At 47.1% G+C, this 19,071-nt stretch overlaps 1 protein-coding gene across 10 annotated transcripts in view; it reads right to left on the bottom strand.

The window, feature by feature from the left end:
* Positions 1–19,071, bottom strand: part of sgcd (sarcoglycan, delta (dystrophin-associated glycoprotein)) — a 198,129-nt gene that overhangs the window by 167,574 nt on the left and 11,484 nt on the right. Inside the window, exon 1 of one of the 10 annotated variants that reach the window (XM_023962865.2) lies at positions 10,662–11,351. The exons of 8 other annotated variants lie outside the window; for them this stretch is intronic. The gene's annotated coding sequence lies outside the window, so the exon portion shown is untranslated. Of the gene's footprint in view, positions 1–10,661; positions 11,352–19,071 lie in introns of those variants that run through there. One more of the 10 variants, XM_023962867.2, reaches the window with a different exon arrangement.

Genomic DNA, 19,071 nt, shown 5'->3' with positions numbered 1-19,071 from the left:
CAGTAATCTGCAGCAAGTTAGGTAGAAATGTCTGAACAAACAGGTGGACGATGGAGATGAGTGGTCCACAGAACGTCCAGTCCACAGTGGGCTGATGATGAGTTTCCTCCATAAACTGTGAGGAAACGTAATATTTGGGAGCTGAGGGACTCTTCTCTGTCCAATTAAAGCTCCAGACCACGATCACATGTACAACAAGAACATGCGTCATTGTGAAGCTGAGTTTTATTGGATTCTTGTCCTCTTTGTTCTGCGTCACACCCCTTTATGATCCTTCTCTTTTGCCGTACTTTTTCCATTTTTGGCTCCTTCCTAATTTCCTGCTTTTCTTTCATTCTGGACATTTTTCTGCTCTTGCCTCTCATCTCCAGCGCTCTGCTCCGTCAGCCCTTTGTAGTGTGTCTTATTTCCTGCCTTTTGAACTTCTCTCGGAAACAATAAGCGCGCTTCACGTGCCGCTGGCATTCACGCACTCCAGAGTCTCATGGCGCTCTCATTACACAAACGTATGAGAGTCGGCTCTTCGTTTTCCCTCCAACCTCAAACATCTTCACGCTCCAAAAAAACAAAAGGTCTCTGTGAAGGATGAGCTTCAGCTCAGAAAGGAAAGCGGCCGTTTTTTCCCGCCTTGTTTCAAGGTTTCCTGATCAAATACGCGTCGTGCCGTCAGCAGCCATCTGCTCATAACCAAGGTGACTTATGTCTTCATCTGCAGCGGTCAATACCTCATCAGAATTATTCACTCCTTTGACAAACGAATCAATGAGAGTTCTTCTCCCGCTCACATGTCTTAGTGCTGCGTCAACGGGAGCCGTAATTCAGGCTAAAGAGATCCCTGCACTCCAGAAGACTGAGCTGATGGATGCACCGCCGCAACACCGTCAAGCAGACACCAGACAAACCAATACAGGGTGCTGACGGACACACGGCTCTGAGGAGGCCACCACTGCACCACAGCGGCTCAATGATGGATGGACTCCTCCGGGTTCAAATGAACAAGACGAATCAGCAGCTTTGTTTCAAACTTCTCTGAAAGTCCCACTCCCATCATCGTTTATCTGCTTTCAAAGTGTTTTAGTTATGATTATGATGATTTTAGCCAAAATTGAAGAAAAAAAAAAGTCAATTTCTAAGACGAACAGTCAGAACCATAGATATTTGGACAGAGACACATTCTTTCTACTTTAGTTTCTGTCCATTACCACAGTGAATTTGAAATAAAACAACTCAGATGCCATTGAAGTGCAGACTTTCAGCATTTATTCCATGGGTTGAACAAAAAGATTTTATATAAATGTGAAAAACTAAAGCATTTTTAAACACAATCCCCATGTGCTGGTAAGTAATTGGACAATTGACTTCCATGCTATTGCATGGGCATGTGTGGGCAATTCCCTTCTTATGTCATCATGAGTGAAGCAGATAAAAGGCCTGGAGTTGATTAGAGGACTCATGCTTGCATTTGGAAGATTATGCTGTGAACAGACAACATGCGGTCAAAGGAGCTCGGCATGCAGGTGAAAGGAGCCATCATTAAGCTAAGAAAACAGAAACAAACATGAAACCAGAAACTGCTACAGTATTAGGAGTGGAAACGTCAACAGTGTGGTCCATCCTGAGAAAGAAAGAAAGCACTGGTGAACTCAGCAACACAAAAAGACCTGGACGTCCACGGAAGACAACAGTGGTGGATGATGGCAGAATCATTTCATGGTGAAGAGGAACCCGTTCACAACAGCCAACCAAGTGAACAACACTCTCCAGGAGGTAGGCGTATCAATATCCAAGTCTACCATAAAAGAAGACTGCATGAAAGTAGATCCAGAGGGTACACTGCAAGATACAAGCCACTCAGAAGCCTCAAGAATAGGAAGGCTAGATTGGACTTTGCTAAAAAGCATCTAAAAAAGTTCTGGAAAAACATTCTTTGGACAAATGAAACCAAAATCAACCTCTACCAGAATGATGGCAAGAGAAAAGTATGGAGAAGGCGTGGAGAAGCTCCTGATCCAAAGCACACTATATCATCAGTAAAACACGGTGGAGGCAGTGTGATGGTCTGGGCGTGCATGGCTGCTAGTGGCACTGGGACACTAGTGTTTATTGATGACGTGACACAGGACAGAAGCAGCCCAATGAATTCTGAGGTGTTCAGAGACAGACTGTCTGTGCAGATCCAGGTGAATGCAACCCTGTCTGCGCAGATCCAGGTGAATGCAGCCAAACTGTTTCATAATCCAGATGGACAACGACCCAAAACATCCAGCCAAAGCAACTCAGGAGTTTATTAAAGCAAAGAAGTGGAATATTCTTGAATGACCAAGTCAGTCACCTGATCTGAACCCCATTGAGCAGCATTTCACTTGTTGAAGACTAAACTTCAGACAGAAAGGCCCACAAACAAACAGCAACTGAAAGCCGCTCATGTGCTGATGTGCCCTGCGTGGAGCAAGTGTAGTGCTCAGGTTCTAGTAATAAAGAAAGAACGCTCTCACCTTGGCTCCTCTGCCATCATTTCCCTGAGGGACCCACAACAATGTTAAAACACAAAAGACATCCTTTTCATCACAGTGGGTCTTTAATGTTTTCAATAGAAATAAGGCTAAAAAACATAAAGATTTCCCAGAAGCTACTGCATCGTCTCTTCTCAGGATCCAAATGTCAGAAACACAAAAAGATCATTCTAAAATCTCAAATATGAACTTGTGTTCTACAGAATTAATTCTGGGGCAGAAATTCTGATAAACGCCCCCCCCACACACACACACGCACGCACAGCTGTAAGGACAGAACCAAAAAATTCTTGCAGTTCCAACAGCTGCTCCTTTGGGGGCGCTATTGTCCAGTCGAGCTCTGACAGTAAGAAAGCAGGAAGGAGAAAAGTGTCAAGAAAAGGAGCTCCTGCAGCTCCTCACTGCACCACCTTTACCCAGCATGCACTGCTAAACATCTTCAAGGTTCTTGCTGAAACAGATTTACACTGTGGCGGTTTGGTTCTCCTCCAAACACACGGAGATCACAGCAGATCCTCCCCTTTGGTTCTCCTCCAAACTCCTCTCTGCTCATTTATGTGTAAAAGTACCTTTTTCATTTTCATTTAAACACAAAACATCAATATAGAAGAGGAACACGTCCTTCATGTGGACGTCCCACAGTTTCTTCTTCTGTTCCCTGGAATCTGTGTTTTAGGAGTTATTCCTTCCAGAGGGTCTAAGATTAGTTTGGTAATCTGCTGTGGTATTGTAGACCTGATTTAATGTATAGTTAGTGACGGTCGTTGAGTCGACTGTCGTGATGTTGGGCTATAAATAAAACTGGATGGGATGGACGCCGGGTCGGCATCCCTCCAGGGGTTTATTTTGAAAATCCACTGTGTTTATGAAACTTTGTTGTAGACCGATGTTATGAAATAAATTCCAAAGTTTGAACCGGTTTCTAAAAGACAAATTCAATTTAGTGCCAGAGCTGGTAGACAGAGTTATTCAATCACAAAGGCAGAAGCAACGATAAACATTTAAATGATATTGATCTGATATTTGTATTTTCTAACCTGGCCGTTGATTTTCCTCATTTCCTGCTGCAGTTTCTCCAGATTGTGATGCTGCTGCTTCTCCGGGGCTCATTTGGTTTTTAAAAACTTTCTTTGATTTGTTTTGGACTCTGAGGGTCAGAACTGTTCCTCAGACGGTTCTGCTGCCAGAACCGGTCCATCTGCTGCCGGCGGTTCATGAGCAGCCAAAGGCAGAATCCTGCTGGAATTATGGAATGCCGCTGATTCTGCATCTCTGCCCCCAAAACCTTCAGCTCCCATCATGCATTGCAGGTTGCAGCAGAGCAACGTTTGGATGGACTGGGTGATAAAGGAACATTTAGAGAAATGAAGGGGGGGGGGGCATTTCTATTTGGAGACCAAAGACGGCTATTTATTAGAAACAGCTTGGGAAGACGCGCAGACAGAAAAGACCTGAAGGGAAACACAATCCAGTCCCATCTGTCAGGAGAATCTGTCAACACCAAATCCCTGTTTCTCATTTCACATTCATTTCTTTCATGCATTAAATATTTATGTCGGACTTGATTTCACTGTTTGTTTTCTGATCCGCTCCTCCAGGCGTCTGCTCTTTATTGGCACGGAGAGCCAAATAAAAGTCCGGATGCATTTGTCCGTCCAGCCGCGGAGCTGGGAGCTTCCCTTCACCCCCCCCCACTCCGCAGCAGACCCTCTTTAAAATAACCACAGGATGTCTTGATGGAATTATCGGTTCTGACATAGTCCTGCCATCAATTAAACAGCAGTGTGAGTCAGAGAAGGCGGCGTGAACGTGTGTCAAACTGTCTCCCTGTGGCTTTTCTGAGCCACAATACATGCATCTGTAAGTCAGACGTGAAAATCAAGAAAAACACTTCACATCCCTCAACTACATTATTCACAGAAAAAAAACATTCATTTAAGTTGATCAAATGTTTTTTTCCTTGAGCTGAAATATCTCAAAACTGCTTGAAGGAATCAAATAATCCCTGGAAACCTCTAGAAGATCTTTGAAAGATCTAATTTACTGGAACATCGCCTCTCCTGTTGAGCAGCAGCCTGTGGGTTCTGGAGGTGCAGACCGCTCCACGCCGCCTCGCCATCTTATCACGTTTTAATGCATAAATTACAAAGAATGTTGCCATTAGTCCTCCTTCAATCCTGCTTTAGTCGCAAATTCCTGCTGGCCTCCACTTCTGATGCTGGATTTATGGGATGCAGCTGATTCTGCATCTCTGCCACCAAAGCCGTCAGCTCCCATCATGCTTTGCAGGTTACAGCACAGCCTCCTTTGCCCCCCCAGCACATGAAACAACAGGTGGAGTTCACAGGGAAATCTGAGGACCAGGTTGGTTGATTTGGAGAAAACGGCTCCAACAGGAACTGATGGTCTGAACAAACTCACAGAACACGAGGAAGACTTTTCCAGAGTCCTGCTCTGACTTCAGGAGAATCACCGTGAGGCGGGTCTTCCTGCTCCTCCTTCCTGCTCCACAGCAGGCTGGTGTTTCTAGTTTTTTCTTTCAGCTTCTGTTCTCTTCTCTCGTTAAGAATCCAGAAGGAGGTGCTTCTCCTGCAGAACCATAGAGCTGCTGCTCCTGCAGGAGCTGCTGCTTCTGCTCCGGCTTCTCCTGCTTCCCCCTCACCTCCTGGTTGGTTCACAGCTTAAAACCACTTTGTTTTTGGCCTTTCTTTGTTCACACGGCTTCAAGCTGCTCCATCTTTAAAGGCATCGAGCCCACCAGAGCCGCTGACAATTACTGAGGCCTGTTGCCGGGTAATTAGTGAAAGGAAGTGAGCTCTCAGACCCCCACCCCCCCAGAGAGCCCCTGCTCACACAGCTGAACACGACATCGCTGGCAAACAGAATTATTTACGGGGATTCAGAGCCTTTTTCTTATTTACGCGCTCCTCTGCTGCTAATTGGGCAGAAGAATCCAAATCACACTCCAGAGGAGACCCATAAAGGCCACAGGACCAGAGACAGGAAGTCACGCCTGAACATGTGAAGGAGACATGAAGGAGGACGGATGGAGATCAACGGAAGGCGGGAACAGAGGGAGAGCAACTATAACTGTTATAATTATTATGAAGCGCCTGTTCGCTCATCATTTTATTTTTAATCCGTGTGGTTGGTGCTTTTTTTGTTTAAGAGCGAAGCTGGAAGAAGGGTTAAGAGAGGCTAACACGCTAACAACAACATTAGCCTGGATGAACATAAATCCATGCGGTAAACGCTGCAATCTGCATGTTTGCTGCACTTAAATATGTGGAATAACATCAGCCTTTATTTAGTCGGGACACGACTGGAAACACAAATCCACATGATTGTCTGAACGGTTTCTAAGGACTGAGCAGCATTTCTGCTTTAAGCTCACACACCGCCCCAAAGCCGCTGTGAGAGCTGGATGTCCGAGCTCTGCTCAGAGACCCGGTTCTCCTGAGTCCAGCAGCTCGTTCACATAGAGCGGTGGGACGGATGGCAGTCCCAAGCCTCCCACACGTAACAAAGCATCCTCCCCTCCCCTCAAACACAAAGCTATAAGTCCGGCTGCTCTGCTCAGAGACGCGGTTCGCTCCGTCCGGGAGCCTGGACTGTGGAGGGTCCGGACGTCAGGGGGCACGAAGCGCTCCTCCCCGGCGCCCCCCTCGCGGGGGTGTCAGAGAAGAAAGGAAGGGAGAGGCAAGGAGCCCACGGGGCGAGGGCGGAGCGCAGAGGCGTCCGTGGAGCAGCTGGTCGGTCCTGTTTGAGCTCCAAAGCTTCTCTGGAGGGAAACACCGTCTATGCATGACGTAAACCAGAGCAGCAGTGACACACAATCAGAATGAATCGTTTACATGAACAACAATCAGATCAACAATCGGCATAACCACCTATCTCCATCGGAAAGACATGTTGATCCGAACGAGTCTGATGGGGGCAGACTATTCTGAACGGCGTGTTTACGTGACGCATTTTTCTTCAGATCAGGCGTTCATTCCGATTACTTTTGTTCGTGTAAATGCAGCTAATGAAAGAGATCATGTTTCTGTTTCTCTTTCATCTCCTTCCTAAAATGAGAGGAGGATGTAAAAATCTTCTCCACGCAAAGATCTAAGCTACTAAGCTCCATCAGATCTTTGGGATCCATCTTTCCCCGTCTTCGGCTGCAGGATTATGTTTCTGGAGCCTCCAGGAGCAGACGGGAAGGCAGAGCTGTCAGCTCCGAGCCTCAGCTCCTCTGATCCCCCCCCCAGAGGCCCCCTCCTGTCAGACAGGAGCTGTCACTCAGAGCTTCACGTTATCCGACAAAGAAAGTCAAATCTTTGTGCAGCGTGTTGAAGGTTTTTGCCTGAAGATCATTTGCAAACATCCGTGAGAAAGTTCTTCACAGAAAAGCTGCACATGTGGAACCGATGAGTCTATAAAACGTCCAAACAGATCCAGAACGGATTCCTCGTCCTGCTGAGGACCACGTGAACTTCTACTCTGAAGCTTTTCAGTCACTGAGAAACGTCTACGGAGCGTTTCTCTGCTGATGTGTGGAACCCTCACCTTCCTGATTACAACCTGCAGCCACGGCGAGCTACTTCCTGCAGGAAAGGCTCTGCGTGACCAACGTCCCTCCAGACGCTTCTGCACACCTCCAACCAAAGACGCCTCAGGGAAGCGTGGTCTTCCTCTGAGGCCTGATGGAGCGATGAAGAGGCGCTCAGCTGAGTGATGCTACGTTCACACCCGCCGTGTGTCACGCGTTCAGGAACATGCCCGACGCCGTTTCTGAACGCGTTTCCTTCCACAAATGGGGTTGGCGATAATAGATTTAGAAAACACTGGCATCTATCAGAAAGAAAATGTTTTTGAGGCGTGTTGAAATGGACGCATCTCACAAAACTGCAATGGAAAGCCTTTTTTCTGACTCCTTGAGCGTCACAGCGCTCATCAGAAGTTGAGTGTGTCGTGTGGAACTGTTGGATCCACAGCTCCTCTGGAAAATCACAAACCACCATTGCCCAAAATGGCTTCACCCATAGCCCCTCCCACGTGTAAGGAACTCGCCGCTTCACAGCCTGGAGAAGACGCCGACGTCACCTTTGACAGATGATGAGTGCTAGTGAACTGAATGTATCTGCTGTCAATCAAAGTGTTGTTCACCTGTATTCATGTTTCTGAGTTGTTCTGTGTTTCACATAAATAGGATTTAAAGGAAACGGCGTCATAGTGGAATTGTGCTTTTTCCATATTTCTAGGTTTTGTTCATATCTGATGCAGCAGCAGTAGAATTCCACATCTGCCATCACTCACTTCTGCTTCATGATCCCTTTTGAGACGGTTCTGTCCTGAAACGAACGCCACCCATACGTCTCAACTAACCGGAGTCCCTGATTGGTGACAGTTGATCCCCCACCTCCCCCTGGGAGCTCCTCCCTTCACACCCTCCACTTTGTTTAAACAGAAGCATCAGGAAAACACACGTCATTGGAATGTGTGTATGTGTGTGAGGAGGAAGCAGCCTTCTTCATGGTGATGATGATGCTTCAGCTCCACCTTTTAGCATATGAGGCTCTGACAAACACACGCGTGTGCAGCTGCACACTGAGGCTTCATCCGTTTTCTGTGCAGACGTCTCCTCCACAGCAGCTCCCTCAGGTCTGCAGGCAGACGCTGGTTTCAAACCCCCGCCCTTCTTACTTAATGTCAAAATCCAAATATAGTCGTCCTGTGGTCTGACGCAGCATATTCACACCCTGAAAGTCCTTAAAGTTTGAGCTCAGAGGCCAAACAAAGCGGCGGCGGCGGCAGGCTGTCATCAGGACACTCAAACAGCTGATTTGTGCAGAAGGGCTCGCCGCCGTCCTCTAATGCAGTTACACGCCTTCTGTGTGCGTCTGCCAGCTACTTTCACAGCTAAGTTATTCATGAGTCTTTGCTGAGGTGAAGGGGGAGGCGAGTGGAGTGCCCCCCCCCATGCCGGTCCTCCCCAACGCTACTCATGTTTGCTCCTTCTGCTTTTTTCTGATCCACTATCAGTCTCCTCACTCTCACCCCCCCCCCCCACAAGTTTCCTGTTTTATCATCTAATTGTCAATAAAACGTAACTTCATGTTTCTGCACGTTAGAGTTTCCTTTGCTGTAATCTGAAGCACTGTCACCCACATCATGACACTCTCACCCCCGTGCTTCACTGTTGGAACAGGCTCCTCATCCTGATGTGCTTCATGCAGGTTTCAGAGTGAAGGCCTCAGATCACCAAGATGCAATGCAGCAGCATCATCTTCAGTTTCTCACTTCCACTCTTCCAGCAGCAGATCATCAATAAGTGGCGGCGTGGAGAACATCTGGACGGGCCGACCTATTAAATGTCGACCTATCCGCCGACCGAACACGCCCCTTCAGACAAACCCGCCGGCGAGGAGCGAGCGGCAAATTCAAGTGTTGATCAGAGTTTCGCAACTTTGAAACTCAAACATCAGCAAAGAACCTGCACTGAGCAGAACCCATCAGAACCGGACCGTTTTGTTTGTGTCTGACACCAGATTCAAAGACCAGAGAACCATCAGAACCACAGAAGACCTGGTCCAACACAAACCACTGCAAAAGAAGCCCAAATGACCATCACTCCACCACCGTGCCCTCCCACTGACAATAGGACATTTCCACTGCAGTCTGGTTCTTTTGGGTCTAAAGAAACGGAAACCATGATGTGATGTGGTTTTTTTAACAGAGAAATCCTCTCTAAATTATTTCTTCATTTTTTTTTTCAAACATCAGAACTCTGTAAAGGAATAATGCTTCATAGATAGCAGGAAAAATAAACCTAATTAGAGTATTTGTGGCGTTTTAGCGCGCGGCTGAACACAGATGTCAGCGTATACAGCCAATCTTCAAAACAATTTCTTCTCATTTAGAGCTTTAATGACACCAGCGGAGAGCTGGTTTACGACATCGCTCGCTTTCTCAGCTCTCTAATTTATAAGCAATCAGCAGATTCAGTGGCTTTTCTTTCGGCAAACGCGCTCTTTCATTTGCTGTTCAAGTCGGATGAAAAGCTCCATGATTGGAAAGATTTCTACAAACTCCAAGTTCAATCCCAGGAGAGCGTCTGAACAGGAATGTGAGATGAACGCCTCTTTCATGCAGCGCGTCCACCTCTGATCCATGCGGCTGCACGTTACTCCGCATGGGGATACGCTCTGCATTTGCATCCGGAGAGCTCTCTGATGCTTAATTGATATAGATCTAAGCGACAGGCCTGTGGCCCGGAGCGCTCGATATGTTCATTTTTCAGAGTAAGCAGGATGGATGTAGCACGAGTGCATCAATATGCAGAGTCTCATCCAGACGCCACATTTTTCTGGATTTGGAGAAACAGGGCTGAGACTCCATCCTTCCATGTTCTGTTTGGGTTTGGTGCAGAAGCACATGTCAGCTGTGAGGTCAACCCCCATCCAGAAAACGCAGATTCATAGGAATGTTTAGGGAACCTGGACCAGAGAGACACCATTACCCAGAATGCTCTCTGTGGAGCAGAGGAACATCTGAGCTCCATGCAGGCTCCTCTGAGCTGTGATTCAGATGTTTGAGCCGAGTTCACCCCCCGGATGCTCACACGAGGTTCTTCCATTTAGCAGGAAATGACCTGCCGAGCGTGGAATTCTGGATCCGTTTGTCACGCCACCAGATTCCAGCAAACAACGCTCATGCCGTTCCAGGAGAAGAAGCAGGCTGGGGAGCACAGTCACCCGGGAAACGTCTCCGGAGCGCATTTTAACAGACTATCTGCTCCACAAGTCCCAAATGAGCCGTCTGCCTCTCGGTTCCTGTGGACTCAGTCCAGCAGAGGCATCATGAGGAACTCCAGAAAGCACTTAACGCCCAGCACCTCTGGCTCCTCAGCTGCAGAGTCATTTATTCCTCATCAGCTGCTGAGCGGAGCGCCGCTTCAGACGCTGGATGATGCATAGTAAACAGGACAGAGCCGTGTCGGTAATGACTAATCAGAGGAAGATGGAGTGAGTGTTTGCAGCTCAGTCGGCGCTGTGACAGCGGCAAAGCGATCCGATCAGGCAGAACCAGACACTCTCAGGACCCGGGAAGATCCTTTCAAAGTGTGGAAGCCACAACCACGCAGCACAAAGTGGGGAGCCTTACCTCCAAGTCAGATGGTAGTAATCTCAGTCCAGAGGAAGGCAGGAACCATCCAGCCTTCAAGCGGCTGCTCCTCAGCTTCCAGGGATCTTCTTCCCAAAAATATTCTGGGATAGCGGGAAATGTTAAGTCTGCTTCAGAGACGGTGATCCAGCAGAACAAGCGGCAGACGGCGGGTTTCCTCGGGCTGCGCGGGCGCCTGTGACATGCTTCTTCAGACGGTCATCAGGCTGGGACAGAGAAGTGATATTCCCAGAGTCCGGAAGATCCCGGCATCCTTCAGCGTGACGGAGAGAACCGCCGGCGCACAGCTCTGCCGCCTGCTTAGACCCCCCCAAAATGAGGGGATGGCAGCAGATGAGCACAGAGCAAAGGGGGCTGTTGCATCAACATCGCTCTCAAACTACTTTGTCTTTCCATTGGGGGGGGGGGGGGTGTCAGCAAAGGAGTCTGACGAGAATCAGCTTCATCTCCACTCCAAGTCTGAAATCTGCACCGAAGCGTGACCGAGGGGGGAGTGTGCACAGAGCGGCGAGCAGGAGGGAGGCTGCGAGCCCAAGTGAAGCCGGAGAGCGATGTGAGAGAGGAGGAGGAGGAGGAGGAGGAAGGCTGGAGAGAGACAGAGCTGCATGCACTGCCAGAGACTACATTAACACAAAGGAGGTGGAGTTTTCCTCACAGTAAAGGGAGGGGGGACCTGGATTTGGAGAGCAGACAGAGGAGGAAGCAGGAGTGATGGCTGCTGCTGAGGAAGAGGCTGAAGGAGTTCAGGGAGACGAGGAGGAGGAGGCACACATCTGTGAAGACCTCCACCCCTTCTTCTGACACCCTGAAACTCATGTTTGAGGTTTACAGCTCAGACTGGATTTGGGGAGCTGATTCTGTCCCATAGGAGACCCCCAGAGGTGTGTTAGTAGTGGGATGGGGGGGGGTACCAAAACACCAAAACAACCCCTTTATCCACAAATACACATTTAGTTTACAGGCTGACAGGTATTTGATGCTTTTCATGCGTTTTACTTGTAAGTTATTTTTAGGGACATTAAAACAATCATTTAAAACAAATGATAGTTTTATTTTAACTGAGTTCTGCCACTGATTATGCTGCTACGCTTCTGTTTTGGCCTTAAGTTTGAGTGGAGCTGCTGGAGATGTGATGCCTTTTGGGCTAAAAGTCCAACTCCGATCATCTCCTGACCCGTTTTCCTTTTGTTCCCAGAGGCTCTTTCATTCTGATGATGCAGTTTTGAGCCACAATCCAGAAACCTGTGTCGTTTTTCAGGACAACGTTTCTGCAGAGCAGTTCATTAAAAATTCACCTCTAAGCTGTGGGCGGGACCGATCCACCAGTTGACTCTCTCCCGCTAGCTTACAGCCTCAACCTAATACTAGCGGGGAAAATGTTCCGATTCCAATGCAGCTCAGACGAGGAAAACAAAGACGTTGCTGATGCATTACAGACAAATGGATCAGGCGGGTCAAAGGGCAGGGAGGCCCACTTTAGCCTTTTATTTTATGACTCTTTTCTGTTTTGTACCATTACTGGTGTGAAGCCCTTTGAGACGACTTTAATAAAAGTGAATTGAACTGAATTGAAGTAGATGCATCAGAATGGAGCAGAGCAGGGAGCTTATGGTGTATTTTCTACGTCACAAATATGATTTTCCTTAAACGGCTCTTTTAGTCTGCTCCCGATTCACAATTTAAATAAAAAATGCTGTCAGGAGCTCAAACTTCTCTATCTTTGTCCTTCATCATCAACAAAGTGCCTCAAGAACGTGTAAAAAAGAATTTTGATCAGAAAATGTGGTGAGCTGCAGAAAAAACCGGAGGTCCTTGAACGTCCCTCCACGTTTGTCCGTGTGGTCGTGAGGTCAAACGCTCGCCGTGGTTCTGATGTTGGAGAAACATCTCCTCAGGGGAAAGAACTCAGAACTACAGAAAGAGGAAACCATGTCACCATGACGACCCTATTTTGAACCGCAGCCATAAACATCAACTAGAATCGGAGGGGGGTGCAGCCTCAGACCCTGAGGGGGGGCGTCCTGCTTCTTTTCCATCAACCTCTCACCCTGATGCTGGAACACACCTGGTGCAGGTAATCAGGCCTGTGGGGTAACTCCGCCCCTTCTGTTTTGGGATCAAATCCTTCTTTCAAATAGAACCAGAATCTGACAGCAGCAGAACTCTGACTGCAGGCCTGAAGGAGGACAAGATTTCCTCCGTTTGTTCCCTAAATGCTCTGCAGACACAAACCCACGGCGATTAAAGCGCTGTGCCTACCTGCACACACACATCCAGCTTACCTACGCTCCCACCCTCTGCTGAGGGACCGCGGGGGCAATCGATACTTGTTATGAAAATATTATTGGCCTGCTTTAAGGTGATGGTGCATTAAAAAAACAGGTTCCGTGCTCTGCAGACATTTCTCAGAGCCGTTTTGTCCGGCTGTGCTTGAGCGGCGAGCACGGCGTGTCTGAGCTGCACATGCAATTATAAAGACATGCTTCCGTAAGCAGCCGTCGATAGTAACAGATGGAGTCGCAGGCTGCCGCTGAATATCCGTATGGATCTGCCACCGATGCCTTGGTGCATCTGACAAACACTTTGTGGTCAAGGGAAGGGGATAATTACCTGTGACCTCTGCTTGTAATTAACAATGAAATGCTCCGCATTGATGTGGGAGAACTGCAGCGGCTATTTTGTCTCCTCATTACTGGAGCGGCCTCCTCATCAGAACCTTTGCATTGGCCTCCACTCCAACATTAAATGTTAAGTAGATGATTAAAGCTCAGATAGCCTGGATTTTACCCAAAAATGAGTCACTTCATGAAACCTGGGGGGGTCAAGAATCTGCAGAGGTTCAGATAAAAGGCTTTTAAGATAACAGGGCAGAGTAAAAACCCTGATGAACCTCCAACAAGTCGTTCAAAGCTGAACCCAGTGATCTTGGTGCAGCCATCTGTGTTAAACATCACTGCTGGATCAGCTGCTGCTCAACGTGGATCGGATTCTCCACCAAACTCCGGTCCCAGCTGTCCTTACCGGTGAAAAACGGTCCAACTTCAACAGGGTCATGGACCGCTCAGTCAACCCGAGGAGAGAAAATTGTCATGTATGTCATAAGCGTGTGCAACGTCTTCCAAACTAGCGTTTCCATTTGTCTTCATTCTTTTGTTCCTCACTGAGACTGAGGAAAGCGTATTTTTAGGCTCGTCTTCGTGTCTGAGGTCAGATCTGTTCGTCTTCGGCGTCTCTGGATTCTGAATCAGACATTTATTTTCAGAGGAAATTTCGGAGGCGTTTGTTGGAAAACGGTGATGCATCCTCTTCTGATCAGAATGAAGTTGGCGAGCGAAAGCGGACACTCGCATGCATCATGCATGAGTGTCAGCACAGGCGTCCTGCAGCAGACGGGACGCATCTGGACCGGTCCTGCTCAGGTGTGGAGGCCGTCAGGTTGGGATTTAGGTTCAGAAACGTCTGAAAGGCTCCTATTAGGGAGGAGCAGGAGCTCAAAAGCCTCCTTTAGCTCCAGAATTTCACTCTTGTTTTGATATCCTGACCCTGCAGCCTGTGACTCAGCCCCTCCCACATCCAGCTGCTGCAGGCACGGGACTGTTCTCCTCCTTTAAACTGGTTCTAGTGTTCTTTGGGTTGTAAGTTTGACTGATTCTGTGTATTTTTTATTGACGTTTCTGTTGAGGAATCCGTCGTCACTTTTACGATCGTGTCATGAAGAGGAGCTGAAGGCAGAATAATGAACAGAAACGGTCTCATTAAGAAACATGGGCTCTCATTGGAGTTGATTGGAGTGCCCACGCCCCCACACACACACGTATGCTCCCCAACCTGACATGAACCAGGAGCTATCAAATACTGTAGTCTCTCCAATGACCACAGGAGGCAGGTTTCCATAGAAACTCCACAGAGTTTTAGTTGTTAGAATCTGCCGGGCTTCTGGCAGATTTCATTTCACACGCCTACCTCATGGTAGTCTGGACAACTGTCTCCTTGGTTTCTGACCCCACCCATTGTGACTCCATTGTTTTTTTGGGACTTTGATGATGTGGGCGGGGAAAACTCTAGGCGGCGTGCCCCTCAGAGTCTTCAGAGTCCAGAGTGGTTCTGGTTTGATGCGTCTCAGGTTTCCTGTGGATCCGACTGGTTTCAAAAGTAGAAAAATTCTGGCAAAGTCCGACTAAAGGATGGAAGTGAAGATCAAGAAGCCTCAGTTCAGATGAAAATAATCCGAGTAAAATTAAGTTTTAGTTTAGTCCAATGAAACAAATGTTCACCTAATTATTGAAACTGGAATTATATTTAAGAATATTGGAGCGACTAACACAGGAATAAAGGTTTGAAATCAGCACAGCTCCTGGGCTTGAGTTCCTACATGAAAGCTGCTCCTGTTGCTGCTCCTCCTCTATGGGGAGGTGTCACTCTGGGAGGTGGTGTGCAGCTGTAGCTCCAGGAGGTGTGAGCTAGACTCAAGCGCGCTGCAGCTTCTGTGAGCCGAGTCTGGTTGAAGTCCATCCCCAGAGCCTGAAAAAGCCCCCATTACCCCCCCCACGCTGCCTCTGGCTATGGCCAACACAAGCAAACGTGGACAAAGACTCTGGAGACACACGAGGTCAGAAATGATGGGATGAAACCTGCAGCCGCTTCTGCTTCCAGCTCCTTCCAGAGAGAAAAAGCCCAAAGATGTTTTCCGTCTGTGAATGTTAACGAGGAGCAGCAGGAGCAACAACCTCAGGTCTGCACGGGGAGGACTGGGAGGTCTGCACGGGGTCAGACAAATGTCATCATGGCGTCTCACGTGGAGACAGGGGGACGTCAGTCTCCTTGAGCAGTAGTGCAGACCAGGGCTGCCCCAACATACCAGTCACTCAAATGAAAGGGGGGGGGGGGGGGGGGGGGTTGTTGGGCCTGGACAGGTGAAGCTCACAGAGGTCGTCTGTTTCTCTTACAGCATTCATTTAATACATGAATGAAACAAACGCTTCTCTGACTTCCAGTGAAAAATGAGAAGAGAGACTGATAAAGGAAACTAAAACTGAGACGTGGAAAGATCAGTTCTGAGAATTCATGCTGATCCAGGATCTGTCGTCTCATCCGTCTGTCAAACGTTAACCAACAGGCTTGGATCCATAGAGTTGGACTATAGCTTTTTGTATTTCCATCTTATTTGTCATTTCCGTTCTCCGCGTCTCTCGTTTCGATTATCTTCTGTTTTTTTTTACTTTGTGGCTCACAAATCCTGAAAATTGAGATTTGAAGGATGAAGCCTTCGCACAAGGCCTCATTCACATAAAGACACGGACCCCCCCTTCCCACAAATGGGCATCCTAAAGAGACGGAGGCTGAATGTAAAGAACGGACGCTGGGATGAATCCCTGCAGGGTTCCAGAATGAGGCAGGAAGGCTTCTGGTTTGGACTCTGGTCCGTTTAGCACGGGTCGGTTCTGCATGCGGCTCAGGAGGATTTCATGCTCCTGCGGCGCTCGGCTCCTACCAGGCCCTGTTAACTGCAGCTGACTGAAGCTGACTGAATCTTCAGGGAAGATAAAAACTCAAACTCCCATGAGCCTCTGCTCAGTTTCTCACTTTGCTCTTCACTTTGACTACGTTTCAGAAAAGCTGATCAATGAATCCTGCAGGATCCATCCGTTCAGTGATGCAGAAGTCCAGTTTGAGCTTCAGACGTCAGTTTCACTTTGACTTGAGGTTCAGAGGAGTGTAGTTTTGTTTTGTGCAGTACATTAGTTATATTTACTCAGTTACATTTACTTAATGAACTTCTTTGTGAGAATGTCACACTCCTGTACTTTAAATGTTTAAGGTTTTTATTGTGTTTTGAACATTTGGAGACATTAGAATTCAAACACAAGGTTCCTTTTTGTCTACTTAGGTCAGAGTTTTCCTTAAATGTTCAGATAAAGTTTGGATTCTGCTTGGAAAAAGGAAATGTGCTTCATGGCAGGAAGTAAGGTCAGAGGAAGTTCCGCCCTCATCCTCCAGGTTGCGTCCCTAAACTCTAAACTCTAGTAAAAAAATAAAATAATAAAAAATAAAGGAGAATTTTTAGATTTGTTCATGTCTCCTTTTAGGCTTCTATAGGTGATCAAAAGTGTGAGAATTATAATAAACATTCTGACCCTTTGAGATTTGAATATTGGTTGCAAACAGACGTTTGTGACGTCTAAAATCATGATTCTTCATTCTTCACAGCTTCCTGAATGGTTTCCTCGCAGCCCCCATGCCCCCCCCCCAGCTGAAACAATGGAGGACTCCCACCATGATGAGACATAACGATGTGTGAAGCCGTTAAGCAGCTCATCACAAACTGGAGCTGACGATGATGATGATGAAGATGATCTCACAGGAAGAAACACAAACCTTTTACTGTATAAAAGTGACCACTGACAATCTGAGTGTAAACACCATATGTTGTTGTTCGCAAATTCCTGTTTTTTTGGTCAAACTTTATTGACAAAGGTAAGAACAATGTTGGATATGCTGCTTTCTTATTGGTTTCAATTCCAATAAATAAAAGGAGAAGGGTTTGTGGGCGGAGTTTGGTTTGTATTAATGATTGACACTTGTGTGGACCTTCCAGCTGGATTTAACATCAAGTCACCCCCCCCCCCCCCCCCCCAACGTTACCTTCCAGTAGAGCCGTTTTCTCAGACATCCCTGACTGACAGCGCTTCATAAAGGATTTGAGAACATGTCCAAAAGCTCCGCCTACTATGTGGATGTGAGCCTTATGGCCCCGCCCTCATCAGAGGACAGAAGCTCTGCCAGGTCTTCTGAAGAACCTGATACACGTCAGAACTGATCCAACTGGAAGCCGTACATGATACCGGGCCTCAAGCAGGAACAGGACCGGACCTTCAGGCACTCTAACAGGATCCATATCATCTTAGCAAACATCTTACGGAGCTTAAGAAACAAACAAACTGTTGGGCTGTAAATATTTGTGGTCTAACATCCAGCTGAAGATGCAGTCCGTCTCCGTCTGGACTGAGACCAAGACTTTTCACTGCAGCTGGTGGGGGGGGGGGGCACTGAACGTTTCTTTTTACTTTTTATTCTGATCTTAGTGAATTTAACAACTGACAGTGTTTTATGCTTTGGGGATTATTGGTTGAATGCTATAAATCCTCCTGTTTCTCTTTATTCTAGTATCTTCCACCGTGTTCTGACGCTGAACTTCTACAATCATCTATTTTAACCATCCAACTATTCAAACGTTCAGCTCTTTCAGCTTTTTCCAGCAATAACTTTTCCAGGATTTTTGCCTCCATTGAAATACATGGGAATCCTTGGTGCGAAAGCTCGCTGGTTCGATACCCGGCTCTGGCATTTTTCACCAACATATCTGTTTTGTTATTGTGCTTTTTTCCCTTTATTTATTTATGGTCAACTTTGATAATTTCTTTATTTCTTTAGCCATTTATTACCCTTCAAGTTTCCTTTTCATTCAGCAACATAGCATCAACCTGCAGTTTCTTCTTCTAGTTATTACTTTTAATATTTTTAATGTCATTTTAGGATCCTGGAGCAATGGATGGACTTGCAAGTTCCCACGGGATTAATAAAGTAATCCCTCCCTCCATCCATCCATCCATCCATCCATCCATCCATCCACCTCAACACCGTCAAACAGATGTAAAGGACAGACAAATGGTCAAGTCATAAACCACATACGAAGAATTAAACGATAGAAAATCCCAAATGATTCCCTTTTCCTTGGGTTTCTTTGAGCAGCCTGGCTGACACTTTGCTCCTCCCCTGTGGGAGCAGCTGGGGGGCATTTCTAACAACCTAACCATCTAAGGACTGACAGCAGAAGACTATTACATGCTGGCACCAGCAGCGGGGTCTCTGACCTTCGCCTTGAGTGCTGCACTGCCTCAGAGGCGCGAGGACGCCGTGAAAAATGGTCATGCAGCAGTTTCAAACCAGCGTCTGTCATGAACCTTTTAGGAGGGTAAAGAAAAAAACACAAACTTGTTCTGCAAATAAAGATGTTTGTGAAGGAACAAAACGTTACAGAAATAAAGTTGAGATGTTATAAAGAAGAAAACTGTTCCCATGCCTGCAGGACACTAAATTAATCAGTAAATCTCATATATTAATGCGAACTCCAATAGAAATCCATAATGTGAAGCAGCAAATAGTATGTCAGGCAGGGCGGCGGTTCTGCCGCTCCATCATTCTTTATAAATGATAATGACAGAAAAACACGTTATTGTTCTGATTCTGACTTCAGATGTTAACGTCTCCAGTTTCTTTCAAACGCAGAAACACGACGTTTCCCAGAAGAAGAAACTTCTGCTGCTTTAGTAAGACGTTGGTCTACCAGCAGGTTTGCACAGAGTTCCAGCAGACAATCCTTGCAGTTCAA

This window comes from Oryzias latipes, chromosome 14 (genome assembly GCF_053564925.1).
Source record: "Oryzias latipes strain Hd-rR chromosome 14, Olatipes_Hd-rR_3.1".
Taxonomy (NCBI): Eukaryota; Metazoa; Chordata; class Actinopteri; order Beloniformes; family Adrianichthyidae; genus Oryzias; species Oryzias latipes.
The sequence above is the reverse complement of the archived record's forward strand: the minus strand, read 5'-3'. Positions and strand labels throughout refer to the sequence as shown.